Raw genomic sequence first — 18,436 nt, 5'->3', positions numbered from 1 at the left:
AAGAGAAAAGGACTAGTTTACAGCAAAAAATACAGTGATTATCATCATCAGCTTTTTATATAATTAGAGCCTGTCAATCATAAAATGAGCATGCATGACAGCTAAACATATACAGGTAGAAAACCCTGTATCCAAACTGCTTGGGACTAGAAAAGGGTTTGGATTTTCGAAATATTTGCCTCTTTAATAGGGAAATTAAACATCTTTGTATGGTAATATAAAATAACTCTTATATATAAAAAGCAGTTCCCATTGTTTTATTTACACTAAAACTTTGCACTTATTTTGTTAATGTTTAAACAGCTAATGAAACTTAAAAAAATGCATCTACGTTATTCATAGACTAATCTTTTCATTGAATACTTCATTGTATCTAGCATTTATTTAGTGTTTAATGTGGGACAGTTTGGAGGGGGGGATGTAACAATGTGTAAACAACAATTATCTTATGTAATTTAGACAATATTTACATGTCATAATACATTTTATACATGCAACCTAAAGGTCGTTTTATAATATTTTAAATACTTTTGTATACATATAACCATCAGAAAGATAAAGAACTGTAGTCAGAAAGTTAATATGTGTTGTTTTAAATAAATCTAGACTATTATTGACATTTTACAACATACAAAACCCCCCAAAGACACAGGCAGAGAAGATTGTGACATACAGGTGTGTGTGTGGGGGGGATACCATAGCTGTGGAGTCCACAGGAAATAACATAAAGGGAGGAATTTAAAAACATCTTTTTTACTAAGAAGTTAAATCTACAACTCCAATAAACCACTTTTTATGCACTCAAAAACATGAAACAGGCAACAATCAAAACAGAAACAACTGCTTGATGCACTATTCTACCAAAAGCTGCCTCAGAGATAGCAAAAACATCAAAATAGTATAATTTAGTAAAAGTATGCAAAGAAGACCAAGTTTCTGCTTTACAAATTTGATCACCTGAAGCCTCATTCTTAAAAGCCCATGAAGTAGCAACTGATCTGATAGGATGAGCAGTAATCCGTTGCGGTAGAGGCTAACCTGCCTCCAAATAAGCCTTGTGAATCAAGAGTTTCAACCAAGAAGCTAAAGAAATAGCAGAAGCCTTCTGTCATTTCCTAGAACCAGGAAAATAAATGAACAAACTAGAAGTTTGTCTAAAGGCCTTAGTAGCATCAACGTCATATTTCAATGCCCTAACAACAACCAAATAATGCAAAGATCTCACTGAATCATTTTTAAAATTAGGACACAAAGAAGGAACAACAATCTCTCTGCTAATGTACAAAACAATGTGCATAAATCCGTAAAGGATATATTTCTTAGGATGGTAAACTTTGGAGGATACAATTAATTTCATGCTGTATCTCCAGGGAGGAATATGTAAAGGAAAGAGAGAGAAACAATAGTGCGCTATATAAATATATATATGAAACTTCCAATTCAAGTCAGGTACTTACACTAATTAGAGCTATAACGCTGCTTTAAGTGTGACTGCAAGTAGGTTTTAGCCCCTCGGCTTCCCAGGCAAGCCAGGAACCAGTCTTTGTTTAAAATGGTAAAATACAGCTTTATTAAAAAGCACAGTACTAAGACTAGACACTATTAAAAATAAACAAATGTACAAAGAGATTGCTAAGCCCTCTAAACAGCTTGTAATGGCATGGTGCTGCTGAGGCTATTATAGCAATCAGAGTGCATAAGTCCTTAGCAGTAATAACAGTGAAAACAGTCTATAATGGTCCTTAAACAAATGTAAATCCAACAATCATTTCACCTTACTCCTAAGGCTTTATCAAGGAGGTTAGTCTGGTCTCATTTTCTGCCTTTTAAAGGGGTGTTTTCCTCCTGATTGGTCTGTTTTCGTGACATCACGCAGCCTGTGAGTCACATGATGTAAACAACTCTAACATGATCCAAAAAAAAATGTTCCTTAACCCTTTGAGTGCTATGCACTTTCCCACCTGGATGCTAATATTTTCTAAGGCTTTTTTAATTTTTGTAATTTAAAAAAAAAAAAAACTTTTTTTTTTTTTTTACAGACCCCCAAGACTTACACTGTTGGAAAGGTTAGGTGATTACCTTTCCAACAGTGGGTCTTAGGGTTCTGTAGCTGTTTATATGCCTGAGATACAGGCTTCTAAGCAGCATGCCCCCCCTCCTATACTTAACATTGTTAAGTATAAATAAAGTTTTGCTGTGACGTCATCACGTCATTAGGAGCAGTTAGGAGCCCACAGATCTCCCTCAAGGTGGGAGAGTGCTCATGACGGCTCTGAGCCGTCATAAGCACCAGAGTGAGAAACTCTTTGACGGCTCAGAGCCGTCATTAGCACTCAAAGGGTTAAAGGGACACCGAACCCAAATTTTTTCTTTCATGATTCAGATAGAGCATGACATTTTAATAAACTTTCTAATTTACTCCTATTATCAATTTTTCTTCATTCTCTTGCTATCTTTATTTTAAAAGCAGGAATGTAAATATTAGCAGCTAGCCCATTTTAGGGTCAGCACCATGGATAGTGCTTGCTTATTGGAGGCTTACATTTACCCACCAATAAGCAAGCATAACCCAGGTTCTCAACTAACAATGTGCCGGCTTTTTAAATAAAGATAATAGGAGTAAATTAGAAAGTTGCTTAAAATTGCATGCTCTATCTGAATCATGAAAAAAAAATTGGGTTTAGTGTCCCTTTAACCTTTTGCCGCCGTTATGCCGTTGTATCCCGTCAAAATGGCGCTGGGCTTTAAAGCATTTATGACAGAATACAACGTCATAGCCAACGGCTGTCCTGAAGCCAATTGCGCTTCCTGTATTTGATCGCGGTCTGGAGGGCGTGCCTAGCATCATAGGGACGCCCCCCAGACCCGATCCCATAATTGAAATCTCGCGTGACTTAAATTTGTCTACATCGGAACGTTGTTACAATGTAGACTTTATAACCCTGTCATGAAAGGGTTAAACAAGTTTGTATATAAATCGATCTGCCACAATTTATCAAGGGCTTATAACCGTATATCAAAGGGTTATGACACTGTACTATACACTAAATGCACAATACATTTAAATACATAATATAAGTTCAAAACAAAATTAACAAAATAAAAATAAAAAACTCTGAACATGCGTTAAGTGGAATAGAACCCACATCCATACATTCAAAAACTTTCCAAAACAATCTCTCTACCACTACGCTATCCTCTCTCTTCATCAGAAGGAAAGGATTTCTGATTACTTATTATATTTTACAGTACATTATTTTATAATTTTACATAGTATATGTTATATATAAATTCTATATCCAATTTGTGATATATTTTCCACTTTCTTTAAAATAAAATGTAATAGTAGTAGAATATGTTAGTGGGGATTTGAACCACTTTACAAAAGATGTCAATTTCAAAATATAACCCCAATCTTTACCCTCAACTACTCGGCTATACAGGAATAGCAGAGGAGGCTATTATTCTAGGAAATTATATAATTCTAAATCTTTATTCAACCCATTGGATATTAGTGTGTTTAAATGGAATATCCTTTTCATCTCTGCTTTTCCTACTACATTAGCTACATCTCCTCCCCTCCAGTTCTTTTTTTATATGTTTTATGCCAACAAATGTAACTATTTATTTCGGGTTGCAGTTATGTTTTAAAATGATCTGATAAGGAATGTTTTTTAAAACATTTTATAAAGCTTACTAGAGGTTCTACCTATATATTGAAGATTACATGAACACTCCAGCAAATAAATTACATTGCTGGAGTGACATGTAATCAACTGGTTAATTATGTTGTTTCTACTATTAGTTGTACTTGAATAGCAAAATTAATTAATCACTCTATTCTGATGTGCAAAAATATTTGCATCCATCACAAAAGCCACTTTTGTAGAAATGTTTTTCTTCTCTCTGATCTAACCATGTCTCATTAGAAACCCTTAAGAAACGTTTAGTTAATTTGTCTCTCAGATAAGAGGCATTTCTAAAAACAATATTTGGTTTCTCAGGTAAGATATTTGTCAGACTATTGTCTTTCTAAAATATCCCAATGGGGTTTGATCATTTTTGTGATTTCTTTATTTTGTCTACAAAATCAAAAAGTAGTTCTAAAGACTGCCTTATCCTGATAGAAAACCAGATAGTGAGGTTCACAGGAAAGAGCAGGTAACGCAAAAACTCTTTTAGCAGATGAAATAGCTAAAAGACAACACTTTCCTAATCTAAGCTAAGGAGCCAGCAAATGTTTGGTTCTGGACCATGGACAGCACTTGGTGCTGTCCAATCAGCAAGAACAACCCAGGTTGTTCACCAAAAATGGGCCGGCATCTAAACTTACATTCTTGCTTTTCAAATAAGCATACCAAGAGAATGAAGAAAATTTGAGAATAGGAGTAAATGAGAAAATTGCTTAAAATTGCATGCTCTATCTGAATCATGAAAGAAAATATTGGGTTCAGTGTCCCTTTAATGTCAATCTTATGCATAGATTCAAAAGGAGGTGCTTGCAAAACTCTTAATAACAAATTAAGTTTCCAAAGAGTAGAAGTTGGCTTAATTAAAGGTTTGATATGACCCAAAGCATGGACAAAACCATGAACATCAGGACGATTAGCAATTTTCCTATGAAACAAAACTGAAAGAGCAGAAATCTGACCTTTCAGGGAACTGGCAAACCGTTATCCAAGCCATTCTGTAAAAACTGTAGAATCCTAGGAATTCTAAAAGAATGCAAAGAAAAACCACGGTCTATACACCAAAAAATAACAAAATTTATGTTTACCTGATAAAATGTCTTTCCGGATATGGAGAGTTCACAATGCCATTCAATTACTAGTAGGAATATCACTCCCCTACTCATAATCCCCAGTCATTCAACCGAAGGGAAATGGAAAAAGAATAACAAAGGTGTAGAGGTGCCTGAGGTTTAATAAAAAAATAACTGTCTTAATAAAGGGTTGGGTCGTGGACTCTCCATATCCGGAAATTTATCAGGTAAACATAAATTGTGTTTTCCTTCCTAAGATATGGGGAGTCCACAACCTCATTCAATTACTAGTGGGAACCAATACCCAAGCTACAGGACACAGAATAAACAAGGAGGGAGAACAGGCCAGGCAGACCTAAACAGAAGGCACCACCGCTTAAAAAAACCTTTCTCCCACAAGAGGTCTCAGCCGAGGCAAAAGTATCAATTTGTAAAAAGTATGCAGAGAGGACCAAGTTGCAGCCTTGCAAAACTGTTCCACAGAAGCTTCATCTTTGAAAGCCCAAGAAGGAGACAGCCCTAGTGGAATGAGCTGTAATTATCTCAGGAGGCTGCTGTCCAGCAGTCTCATATGTAAAAGGAATCATACTTCTTAATCAGAGGGAAAGAGAAGAAGAAGTAGCCTTCTGACCCTTACGCTTTCCTGAGAAACAAACAAACAGGGCAGAAGACTGCCGAAAATCATTAGTCGCCTGTAGGTAGAATTTTAGAGCACGCACGACATCCAAGTTGTGCAACAGACGTGTTCTTTATGAGAAGGATTGGGACAGAGAGAAGGAACAACAATTTCCTGATTATTATTTCTATCCGAAACCACTTTAGAAAGAAACCACAATTTAGTACATGAACCACCTTATCCGCATTTATGATAAGGTAAGGCGAATCACACTGCAAAGCCGAGAGTTCCGAAACTCTCTGAGCAGAAGAGATAGCAATAAGAAACAAAACCTTCTTAGATAGCAACTTAATAACTATGGAATGTATCGGCTCCAACTGAGCCTGCTGTAAAACTTTAAGAACAAGATTAAGGCTCCAAGGAGGAGAAACAGGTTTAAATATAGGCCTGATTCTGACCAGGGCCTGACAAAAGATTGAACATCTGGCCCATCCGCCAGACGCTTGTGTAACAAAAACATAATTTATGTAAGAACTTACCTGATAAATTCATTTCTTTCATATTAGCAAGAGTCCATGAGCAAGTGACGTATGGGATATACATTCCTACCAGGAGGGGAAAAGTTTCCCAAACCTTAAAATGCCTATAAATACACCCCTCACCACACCCACAATTCAGTTTAACGAATAGCCAAGAAGTGGGGTGATAAGAAAAAAGTGCGAAAGCATATAAAATAAGGAATTGGAATAATTGTACTTTATACAAAAAAATCATAACCACCACAAAAAAGGGCGGGCCTCATGGACTCTTGCTAATATGAAAGAAATTAATTTATCAGGTAAGTTCTTACATAAATTATGTTTTCTTTCATGTAATTAGCAAGAGTCCATGAGCTAGTGACGTATGGGATAATGACTACCCAAGATGTGGATCTTTCCACGCAAGAGTCACTAGAGAGGGAGGGATAAAATAAAGACAGCCAATTCCTGCTGAAAATAATCCACACCCAAAATAAAGTTTAATGAAAAACATAAACAGAAGATTCAAACTGAAACCGCTGCCTGAAGTACTTTTCTACCAAAAACTGCTTCAGAAGAAGAAAATACATCAAAATGGTAGAATTTAGTAAAAGTATGCAAAGAGGACCAAGTTGCTGCTTTGCAAATCTAATCAACCGAAGCTTCATTCCTAAATGCCCAGGAAGTAGAAACTGACCTAGTAGAATGAGCTGTAATCCTTTGAGGCGGAGTTTTACCCGACTCGACATAGGCATGATGAATTAAAGATTTCAACCAAGATGCCAAAGAAATGGCAGAAGCTTTCTGGCCTTTTCTAGAACCGGAAAAGATAACAAATAGACTAGAAGTCTTTCGGAAAGACTTAGTAGCTTCAACATAATATTTCAAAGCTCTAACAACATCCAAAGAATGCAACGATTTCTCCTTAGAATTCTTAGGATTAGGACATAATGAAGGAACCACAAGTCGATTCGTATGAGATTCTGCTAAATGTAAAGACTGAGCAAGTACCAAGATATCGTCCAAATAAGGAAATGCCACAATACCCTGTTCTCTGATTACAGACAGAAGGGCACCGAGAACCTTTGTAAAAATTCTTGGAGCTGTAGCTAGGCCAAACGGCAGAGCCACAAACTGGTAATGCTTGTCCAGAAAAGAGAATCTCAGGAACTGATAATGATCTGGATGAATCGGAATATGCAGATATGCATCCTGTAAATCTATTGTGGACATATAATGCCTTTGCTGAACAAAAGGCAAGATAGTCCTTACAGTTACCATTTTGAACGTTGGTATCCTTACATAACGATTCAATATTTTTAGATCCAGAACTGGTCTGAAGGAATTCTCCTTCTTTGGTACAATGAAGAGATTTGAATAAAACCCCATCCCCTGTTCCAGAACTGGAACTGGCATAATTACTCCAGCCAACTCTAGATCTGAAACACATTTCAGAAATGCTTGAGCTTTCACTGGATTTACTGGGACACGGGAAAGAAAAAATCTCTTTGCAGGAGGTCTTATCTTGAAACCAATTCTGTACCCTTCTGAAACAATGTTCTGAATCCAAAGATTGTGAACAGAATTGATCCAAATTTCTTTGAAAAAATTTAACCTGCCCCCTACCAGCAGAGCTGGAATGAGGGCCGCACCTTCATGTGGACTTAGAAGCTGGCTTTGCTTTTCTAGAAGGCTTGGATTTATTCCAGACTGGAGATGGTTTCCAAACTGAAACTGCTCCTGAGGATGAAGGATCAGGCTTTTGTTCTTTGTTGAAACGAAAGGAACGAAAACGATTATTAGCCCTGTTTTTACCCTTAGATTTTTTATCCTGTGGTAAAAAAGTTCCTTTCCCACCAGTAACAGTTGAGATAATAGAATCCAACTGAGAACCAAATAATTTGTTACCCTGGAAAGAAATGGAAAGTAGAGTTGATTTAGAAGCCATATCAGCATTCCAAGTTTTAAGCCATAAAGCTCTTCTAGCTAAAATAGATAGAGACATAAACCTGACATCAACTCTGATAATATCAAAAATGGCATCACAGATAAAATTATTAGCATGTTGAAGAAGAATAAAGCTCTTCTAGCTAAAATAGCTAGAGACATAAACCTGACATCAACTCTGATAATATCAAAAATGGCATCACAGATAAAATTATTAGCATGTTGAAGAAGAATAATAATATTATGAGAATCATGATCTGTTTCGCTAAAGTTTCCAACCAAAAAGTTGAAGCTGCAGCAACATCAGCCAATGATATAGCAGGTCTAAGAAGATTACCTGAACACAGATAAGCTTTTCTTAGAAAGGATTCAATTTTCCTATCTAAAGGATCCTTAAACGAAGTACCATCTGACGTAGGAATAGTAGTACGTTTAGCAAGGGTAGAAATAGCCCCATCAACTTTAGGGATTTTGTCCCAAAATTCTAATCTGTCAGACGGCACAGGATATAATTGCTTAAAACGTTTAGAAGGAGTAAATGAATTACCCAAATTATTCCATTCTCTGGAAATTACTTCAGAAATAGCACCAGGAACAGGAAAAACTTCTGGAATAACCACAGGAGATTTAAAGACCTTATCTAAACGTTTAGATTTAGTATCAAGAGGACCAGAATCCTCAATTTCTAAAGCAATTAGTACTTCTTTAAGTAAAGAACGAATAAATTCCATTTTAAATAAATATGAAGATTTATCAGCATCAATCTCTGAGACAGAATCCTCTGAACCAGAAGAGTCATTAGAATCAGAATGATGATGTTCTCTTTATACAGATGAATTTTTAAATTAAGTTTTAAAAGATTTTTTATGTTTACTAGAAGGAGGAATAACAGACATAGCCTTCTTGATGGATTCAGAAACAAAATCTCTTATGTTATCAGGAACATTCTGAACATTAGATGTTGATGGAACAGCAACAGGTAATGGTACATTACTAAAGGAAATATTATCTGCATTAACAAGTTTGTCATGACAATTAATACAAACAACAGCTGGAGGAATAGCTACCAAAAGTTTACAGCAGATACACTTAGCTTTGGTAGTTCCAGCACCAGACAGCGATTTTCCTGAAGTATCTTCTGACTCAGATGCAACGTGAGACATCTTGCAATATGTAAGAGAAAAAACAACATATAAAGCAAAATTGATCAAATTCCTTAAATGACAGTTTCAGGAATGGGAAAAAATGCCAGTGAACAAGCTTCTAGCAACCAGAAGCAATAAATAATGAGACAAAAGCGACGCCCATATTTTTTAGCGCCAAATAAGACGCCCACATTATTTGGCGCCTAAATGCTTTTGGCGCCAAAAATGACGCCACGTCCGGAACGCCAACATTTTTTGGCGCAAAAGAACGTCAAAAATGACGCAACTTCCGGCGACACGTATGACGTCGGAAACAGAAAAGATTTTTTGCGCCAAAAAAGTCCGTGCCAAGAATGACGCAATAAAATGAAGCATTTTCAGCCCCCGCGAGCCTAACAGCCCACAGGGAAAAAAGTCAAATCTTTAAGGTAAGAAAAAAAAAAAAAAATTTGATTCAAATGCATTATCCCAAATATGAAACTGACTGTCTGAAAATAAGGAATGTTGAACATTCTGAGTCAAGGCAAATAAATGTTTGAATACATATATTTAGAACTTTATTAAAAAAGTGCCCAACCATAGCTTAGAGTGTCACAGAAAATAAGACTTACTTACCCCAGGACACTCATCTACATGTTTGTAGAAAGCCAAACCAGTACTGAAACGAAAATCAGCAGAGGTAATGGTATATTTATAAGAGTATATCGTCGATCTGAAAAGGGAGGTAAGAGATGAATCTCTACGACCGATAACAGAGAACCTATGAAATAGACCCCGTAGAAGGAGATCATTGAATTCAAACAGGCAATACTCTCCTCACATCCCTCTGACATTCACTGCACGCTGAGAGGAAAACCGGGCTCCAACCTGCTGCGGAGCGCATATCAACGTAGAATCTAGCACAAACTTACTTCACCACCTCCATAGGAGGCAAAGTTTGTAAAACTGAATTGTGGGTGTGGTGAGGGGTGTATTTATAGGCATTTTAAGGTTTGGGAAACTTTGCCCCTCCTGGTAGGAATGTATATCCCATACGTCACTAGCTCATGGACTCTTGCTAATTACATGAAAGAAATAGATAATGCAGAAATCTGACCTTTCCGAGAACTAACAACTTTTTTCTCCAGACCTTTCTGGAGAAAAGACAAAATTCAAGAAATCCTAACCCTACTCCAAAAGTAGTCCTTAGATTCCAACCAATAAAGGTATTTACACCATACCTTATGGTAAATTTTTTGAGTAACAGGCTTGCGAGCCTGGATAATAGTCTCAATGACGACTCAGAAAATCCACTCTTAGACGAAACTAAGCGTTCAATATCCAAGCAGTCAGCTTCAGAGAAAAGAGATTTGTCTGGAGGAATGGGCCCTGAGTTAGAAGGTCCTTCCTCACAGGAAACCTCCAAGGCGGCCAAGAAGACATCTTCCCTAGGTCTCCATAACAGATCCTGCGAGACAATGCAGGAGCTATTAAAATTAACAATGCTCTCTCTTGATTAATACGAGCAATAACTCATGGAAGGAGCGCAAACGGAGGAAACAGGTATGCTAGAGCGAAATCCCAAGGAACTGTCAGAGCATCTATCAGAGCGGCCTGAGGATCTCTTGACCTTGAACAGTACCTTGGAAGCTTGGCGTTCTGCCGAGATGCCATCAGATCCAACTCCGGCACCCCCATTTGAGGGTTAACCTGGAGAACACCTCCGGATGGAGAGCCCACTCCCCGGGATGAAATGTCTGTCTGCTCAGGAAATCCGCTTCCCAGTTGTCCACTCCAGGAATGTGGAAAGCATTTAGACAATTGTGAGCTTCCGCCGACTGAAAAATCCGTGCCACCACCTTCATGGCTAAGGAACTCCGAGTTCCTCCCTGTAGGTTGATGTAAGCCACTGAGGTGATGTTGTTCGACTGGAACCTGATAAACCGGGTTAAGGACAATTGAGGCCAAGCCATCAGAGCATTGTAAATCGCTCTTAACTCCAAGATGTTTATGGGGAGAGCAGACTCCTCTCAAGTCCATAGTCCCTGCATCTTTAACGAGTTCCAGACTGTTCCCCAGCCTAGCAGGTGGGCATCCATGGTCACAATCACCCAGAAAGGTCTCCGGAAGCAAGTGCCCTGAGACAGATGGTCCTGAGAAAGCCACCATGGGAGAGAGTCTCTTGTCGAATGGTCTAGATCTATCCTCTGAGACAGATCCGAATGGTCCCTGTTCCATTGTCTGAGCATGCATAATTGCAGAGCTCTCAAATGGAATCGAGCAAAGGGATTGATGTCCATGGAAGTGACCATCAGACCAATTACCTACATACATTGAGCCACTGATGGCCGAACAGTAGATTGAAGATAGAGGCAAGAGGAGAGAATTTTGGATTTTCTGACCTCCGTCAGAAAAATTTTCATAGAATCTATTATGGTCCCTAAGAAAACCACCCTTGTAGCTAAAGCAAGGGAACTATTTTCCAGATTCACTTGTCTAACTGTGGGAAAGTAGAAAAGACAACAAGATCTCTGTATGAGGAGTTTGCTTGTTGAAAAAAATGTGCCTGAATCAATATGTCGTCTAGGTATGGCGCCACTGCAATTCCGAGACATAATCACTGCCAAAAGAGGCCCCAGAAATGTTGAGAAAATTCTGGGAGCTGTGGAAAGGCCAAACAGAAGAGCCACAAACTTAAAGTGTTTGTCTAGAAAGGAAAATCCCAGTAATTTGTGATGATCCCTGTGATGGGAACATGAAGATACGTGTCCTTCAGGTCTATGGTCATCATGAACTGACCCTCTTGGACCCAAGAAAGAATGGAATGAATGGTTTCCATTTTGAAGGACGGTACCCTGAGAAACTTGTAGAGGTACTTTAGGTCTAAAATGAGTCTAAAAGTTGCCTCTTTTTAGGAATCCTAGACCATAGACCATATTCCTAAACCATATTCCCTTACTGGAACTGGAACAATCACTCCCAGGGAGATAAGGTCATGAAAGCATTTCAAGAATGCCTCTCTTTTTACCTGGTCTGCAGATAATCTTGAGAGGGAGAGTAGAATCTGCCCCTGGGAGGGAAAGTTTTGAATTCTATTTTGTAACCCTGAGATACTATGTCCACAGTCCAAAGATCTGGGACATCTTGTCTCCACGCTTGACAAAACAGGGAAAGTCTGCCCCCCACTTGATCCGAACCGGGGGCCGACCCTTCATGCTGACTTAGACTCAGATGAGGGTTTCTTTGATTGTTTCCCCTTATTCTAAGACTGATTGGGCTTCCAAGAACACTTGGACTGCTCCTGCTTGGGGAGGAAGAGGAAGACTTTTGACCTTTGAAGGTACGAAAAGGAACGAAAATTACTTTGACGTCCTTTGAGTCTGTTCTTGTCTTGCGTTAGAAAAGACCCTTTTCCACTAGTAATATCAGAAATTATTTCTGTCAGACCAGGTCCGAACAAGGTCTTCCCCTTGTAAGGAAGCGCCAGAAGCTTGGACTTAGAAGTAAAATCAGCTGACCAAGATTTTAGTCCCAATGCCCTGCGGGTTAGGACAGTGAAGCCAGACATCTTGGCTCCCAGTCTAATAACCTGCATGTTAGCAACAGAAATAAAGGGATTGGCTAGTTTAGGAGTCTTAATCCTATCCAACTGAGTCTCTACTAAAATTAATTCAGACAAGGTGTTAAGATGCCGCACTTGCTACTGTGGCAATACAAACTGCAGGTTGCCATTGAAGACCTTGCTGAACATAAATCTTCAAATAAGCTTCAAGCTTTTTGTCCATGGGATCCTTAAAGGAGCAACTATCCTCTATAGGGATCGTAGTTCTTTTAGCCGGAGTAGAAATAGCCCCTTCTACTTTAGGCACTGTGCACCAATAATCTTTAATGGAGTCAGCAACAGGAAACATCTTTTTAAATACGGGAGGCGGGGAGAAAGGAATCCCTGGCTTCTCCCATTCTTGTGAAATAATCTCCGTCACACGGTCTGGGACAGGAAAAACTTCCACAGAGAAGGAACATCATAATAAGTATTGTATGTAAGTTTACTAGACTTCTTAGGGTTGACAACGACAGAAATATTGGAGTCGTCCAAAGTAGCCAATACCTCTTTTAACAGTACACAAAGGTGTTCAAGCTTAAATCTGAAGTTTACTTTTTCGGTATCAGATGAAGAATCTGATATTTCACCCTCAGAGGCTCCCGGCATATCCTCCTCATCAGACTTATGAGGGAGGGCAACCTGCGTAGCAGTAGATGAAACAGAAACCTTACTATCTGAAAGTAATTTTCCTCTTGTGTTTCCCAGCATAGGAAAAGCAGATAATGCTGCAGGTACCGCAGAAGATCTGGTCTGAGATGAAAACGAGCAAACGGAATGATGTCCATTGCTGCCACCATCAATCCAATTACCTCCATGCACTGAGCCATTGATGGTTGAGGGTTGGACTGAAGGGCTCGGCATGTATTCAGAATCTTCAACTTTCTGACTTCCGTCAAGAAGATTTTCATGGATATAGAATCTATTAGAGTTCCCAGGAAAGGAACCCTTGTCTGTGGAATTAGTGAACTCTTTTCTAGATTCACCTTCCACCCATGAGAAAGGACAGAACTATGTCGGTATGAGACTTTGTCAGTTGATAAGACGATGCCTGGATCAGAATATCGTCCAGATAAGACGCCACTGCAATGCCCCGCGGTCTTAGAACCGCCAGCAGAGACCCTAGAACTTTTGTGAATATCTTGGGTGCCGTGGCCAGCCCGAAAGGTAGAGCCACGAACTGAAAATGTTTGTCCAGGAAGGCAAACCTTAGAAACTGGTGATGATCTTTGTGGATAGGAATATGAAGATATGCATCCTTTAAGTCCACTGTAGTCATATATTGACCTTCCTGGATCAATGGAAGAATTGTCCGAATAGTCTCCATCTTGAAAGATGAAACTCTGAGGAACTTGTTTAGACTCTAGAGATGGGTCGGAACGTTCCCTCTTTTTTGGGAACCACGAAAAGGTTTGAGTAAAATCCCTGTCCCTATTTTGGAACCGGACAAATTACCCCCATAGTGGAGAGGTCTTTTACACAATGTAAGAACACCTCTCTTTTTATCTGGTCTACAGACAATCGTGAAAGAAGCTATCTTCCCCTTGGGAAGGAATTTTTGAACACCAACTGATACCCTTGAGACACTATTGCTAGTGTCCAGGGATCCTGAACATCTCTCATCCAAGCCTGGACAAAGAGAGAAAGTTTGCCCCCAACTAGATCCGGTCCCGGATCGGGGGCCGCCCCTTCATGCTGTCTTGGGAGCACCAGCGGGCTTCTTGGGTTGTTTACCCTTGTTCCAATTCTGGTTGGGTCTCCAGACGGACTTGGCTTGTGCAAAATTCCCTTCCTGCTTAGTGGAAGGGGAAGAGGGGACACCCTTCAAGTTCCAAAAGGAACAAAATTTACTCTGTCTACCCCTCTGCTTAGTCGTCTTATCCTGAGGTAGAAGATGACCCTTACCTCCCGTAATGTCAGAAATTATCTCTTTCAAGTCAGGCCCGAATAGAGTCTTTCCTTTGAAAGGAATAGCCAAAAGTTTGGATTTAGAGGACACATCCGCAGACCAAGGTTTTAACAATAAGGCTCTGTGTGCCAGAATAGCAAATCCTGCATTCTTAGCCGTCAATTTGGCTATCTGAAAGGCGGCATCTGTAACAAAAGAATTAGCCAACTTAAGGGCCTTAATTCTATCCATTATTTCCTCTAAAGAAGTCTCAGACTTAAGAGACTCTTCTAAGGCGTCAAACCAAAAGGCAGCGGCATTTGTAACTGGCAAAATGCAGGCCGTTGGTTGTAAAAGGAAACCTTGGTTAACAAATAGCTTTTTTAGAAGACCTTCCAACTTTTTATCCATATGGTCTTTGAAAGCACAACTGTCCTCAATAGGGATAGTCGTACGCTTAGCCAAGGTAGAAATAGCTCCCTCCACCTTAGGGACCGATTGCCAAGAATCTCGAACTGTGTCAGGTATAGGGTACATTTTCTTAAACATAGGGGAAGGAGAGAACAGGGATACCCGGTCTTTCCCATTCCCTCGAAATAATTTCCAAAATTGTCTTAGGAACTGGAAAAACGTCAGAATAAGATGGAACCTCTAAATACTTGTCCATCTTACACAATTTTTCTGGAGGGACCACAATAGAGTCACAGTCGTCCAGAGTCAATAAAACCTCCCGTAGTAACAGGCGGAGGTGTTCCAGCTTAAATCTGAAAGACATAACTTCCGAATCTGTCTGAGGTAAAGCACTCCCTGAGTCAGACAGTTCCCCCTCAGACAGGACCTCCCTACCCCCCAAATCAGAACCCTGGGAGGGTACATCGGAGATAGCCATCAGGGCATCAGAAATCACAGGGACCCCAAGGGCCTCTGTCCTACTGCGTTTACCTTGGAAAAACTGGTAATTTAGCTAAAACTTCTGAAAGAGTGGATGACATAACTGCAGCCATATCTTGCAGAGTAAATTAAGCAGACGAAGGGGAAGAAACCGGCATCGCTTGAGTGGGCGTTAAAGGCTGTGACGCTTGGGAAGAAAGTTGCGGCATATCTTGAATTTCCTCAGGCTGTGAACATTCTTTAGAATTATTTTTATTAAAAAAAAACTTTTCTTTGCACTGTAAAGCTTTGTCAATACATGCAGGACACAATATAACTGGGGGTTCCACAATGGCATCTAAACACATAGGACATGTGCTTTGCTCTATGTCCTCCATAATAAACAGAAAAGCAATAGCAACTTGGCCTTTATTATTGCTAAAAACAATTTAAGTACTGTGTCTTTAAATATTATCCACTGTAAAAAATTTACTCTGTTACGTTCCCCTCTTTATATATATAAGAGACTAAACAGAGATAAGTTTCCTCTTATGTAAAGCTAACTCCTTTATAACATGGCTTTCAGGAGAGTTAGACCCAGGAAAAAACGTTTAAGACCTTGGTGTCTAAACTATAGTCACCGTGCCGCAGCTCTGCTTCGGCTCCTACCTGCCTCCACACTCTCAAACTCCTGACTGGAACACCTAAGACCACCTGTGAAGCTCTGTAACAAGCGGACTTAGGAACTGACAAAAACTGCTGCTCTGACTGAAAGGAAGCGCTGCAGTGCCAACCGCAAGCCCCGCCCATCGTGGGCGGAACCTAATATCCGCTCTCAGGGGAAAAAAATCCCAAATAATACCGCCATTGACCGTAGTGACATGAAGAAATATAAAAAGGAAACCCCTTTCTAATCCTCCTAAAAACCCAGCGTCAGCCAGCTCTCAAATAATAAAAATAGAGAGAGATAAGTAATGCCCATATAAACGTCAAGCCAGCACTTCTAAAGTTAGAGTGTCTGGGCAAGGGAGACAATATATGTTGGTTCTCCTTATCAGTGAGAATCTGCATGCTGTCATTAAAGCATATAAGCCTATATCAGTAATAAGTATAATACAGTTAGTTCTGAGATATGCTGCAGGGCCCCAGAAAACAAAAGACTGCACTTACCTCCATGCTGAGGAGCAGCATGAAAATCTCACAGTATCAGGGAATCCACTCTTCCTCCTGAGGTCCTGTGTAGACAGAAGAACCTTAGTTAAAAACTTCTCTAAATCCATCACAGAAGAGCAGCATAAAAGTGGGAGGCGCAGTGCAGGTAAAACCTCACTAGTTCCCAAAACCATAGGGTTATAAACTCCAGCAGCTGCTCCACATAAAAATAGCACACTTTGGCACCATTTTAAAATAATAAACTCTTGATTGAAGAATCTAAACTAACACCTCACTTTACCTCACTCCTATCACTAACACAGGCAAAGAGAATGACTGGAGAGGGAGGGAAGGGAGGGGCTATATATGCAGCTCTGCTGTGGAGCTCTTTGCCTCCTCCTGCTGACCAGGAGGCAATATCCCACAAGTAAGGATGAAATCAGTGGACTCGTCATATCTTGTAAAAGAAAGGGAACAATTTTTTTTTAATATGAATGCATTTGGCGGCGAAGCGGTGGCATGAAATATACCAAAAAGATCAATACTTTGGGTTGTCTACTAAAAAAAAAACAAAAAAAAAAAACATAGGGCTATTTCTGTTTAAATGGAGTGACAGCAAAAATGCTAAAAAAAATATCCGCTACTTTGGGCAAGTTTTTCTCCAATATTCCCGGTCCTGAAGTGGTTAAGAGAGTAAGACAGGCAGCTCAATTGATCAAATCCCTCTTCACAAAGTAGTGGAATTCAAATCAGATCCATTTGTTCTTAATAACAATGCTAAATGAAAATGATCACACTTACAATCACTTGTTTTATTAGGTTCCTAAAGGGCATTAAGATAAAATCATATTGAACATTTATGTTTACTAGAGAGCAAAGGGATTGGCAGACATGAATCAACCTATCCTAAAAGAAACATCATAAACCTATGAGCCTGTTAAGGGATTATCTGTGTGTATTTCACAAGTAACTAAAGAACAAAGTCAGAGATAGAATGAAGCAACCGACTACACCGAGTTCTCAACTACAGACCAAAAATACCTCTGATGGTATTTCATATTACATAAGTGCCAAGTTAAAATAGTCTAATTTGCAAGAACATTTTATTATTGCACTGCTCCTTTATACAACTATGCGTTTAACCCTTGTAAAGGGATTAAACACATTAAAGCTAGCACCAGAGTATCAGTACACTACTGTGAGCTACCAAAAACAAGAGACAAATGTGTAGCCATCAATAGCAAGCTAGCTTCCAGTAGTTGTTGCTGAGCATATGTTCATATGCTTTCAACAAAGAATCATAAGAGAACAATGTAGATTTCATAATAGCTGATAACAGTGAATTTAAAAGTGTCTTAAAATTCCAAGCTCTGTCTGAACCAATAAAGTTTAATTCTCACTTTAATTAAAGTTGCTTTTACCTGCAATGTCTGAGATGGTTTTACTCATTCTGGGACAGCCTAAAAACCTTCAACAGATACTTGCACTAAATAGCTGTAGTAGAGAACATAATTTTTTTTTTTTTTAAATAAGCAAATAAGCTGGTTATCTATTTTCAATATATTGCTACTGTTGTCCAATTGATATTTTAAGTTATGTTACATCAATATTTTTGTCAATACATAAAACTATGTAGAACACCGCAGTTTTTAACTAATTTTAATTTTAGTAGTTCAGTATTTTTCTTGTTGTATTCCACTACTAAAACGTATCAATGTGATAACTAAGGAACTGTGACACATTTTCTAATATGTACAAAAACATGGTGGCTTTTTAAAACAGCTAAATGAAAACTTGCATTGTTCAAAAAAAATTTTTGGAGCTGCTTGTAGAAAAAAAAATGTCTGACTTCATGAGTATAAAACAATTGAAATCATATAATGCATTTTAAATAAAGAAAGAAAATCTGTAACATAAAAAACATTGAGCTACTGCTATGATTTGCTAGAAAGACTAAA

At 38.9% G+C, this 18,436-nt stretch overlaps 1 protein-coding gene across 1 annotated transcript in view; it reads right to left on the bottom strand.

The window, feature by feature from the left end:
- Nucleotides 1-18,436, bottom strand: part of TAOK3 (TAO kinase 3) — a gene marked incomplete in the record, with an annotated part of 945,289 nt that overhangs the window by 646,144 nt on the left and 280,709 nt on the right.

This window comes from Bombina bombina, chromosome 2 (assembly GCF_027579735.1).
Source record: "Bombina bombina isolate aBomBom1 chromosome 2, aBomBom1.pri, whole genome shotgun sequence".
In the NCBI taxonomy this organism is placed as follows: Eukaryota; Metazoa; Chordata; class Amphibia; order Anura; family Bombinatoridae; genus Bombina; species Bombina bombina.
This window is presented reverse-complemented; position numbering and strand designations above follow the sequence as displayed.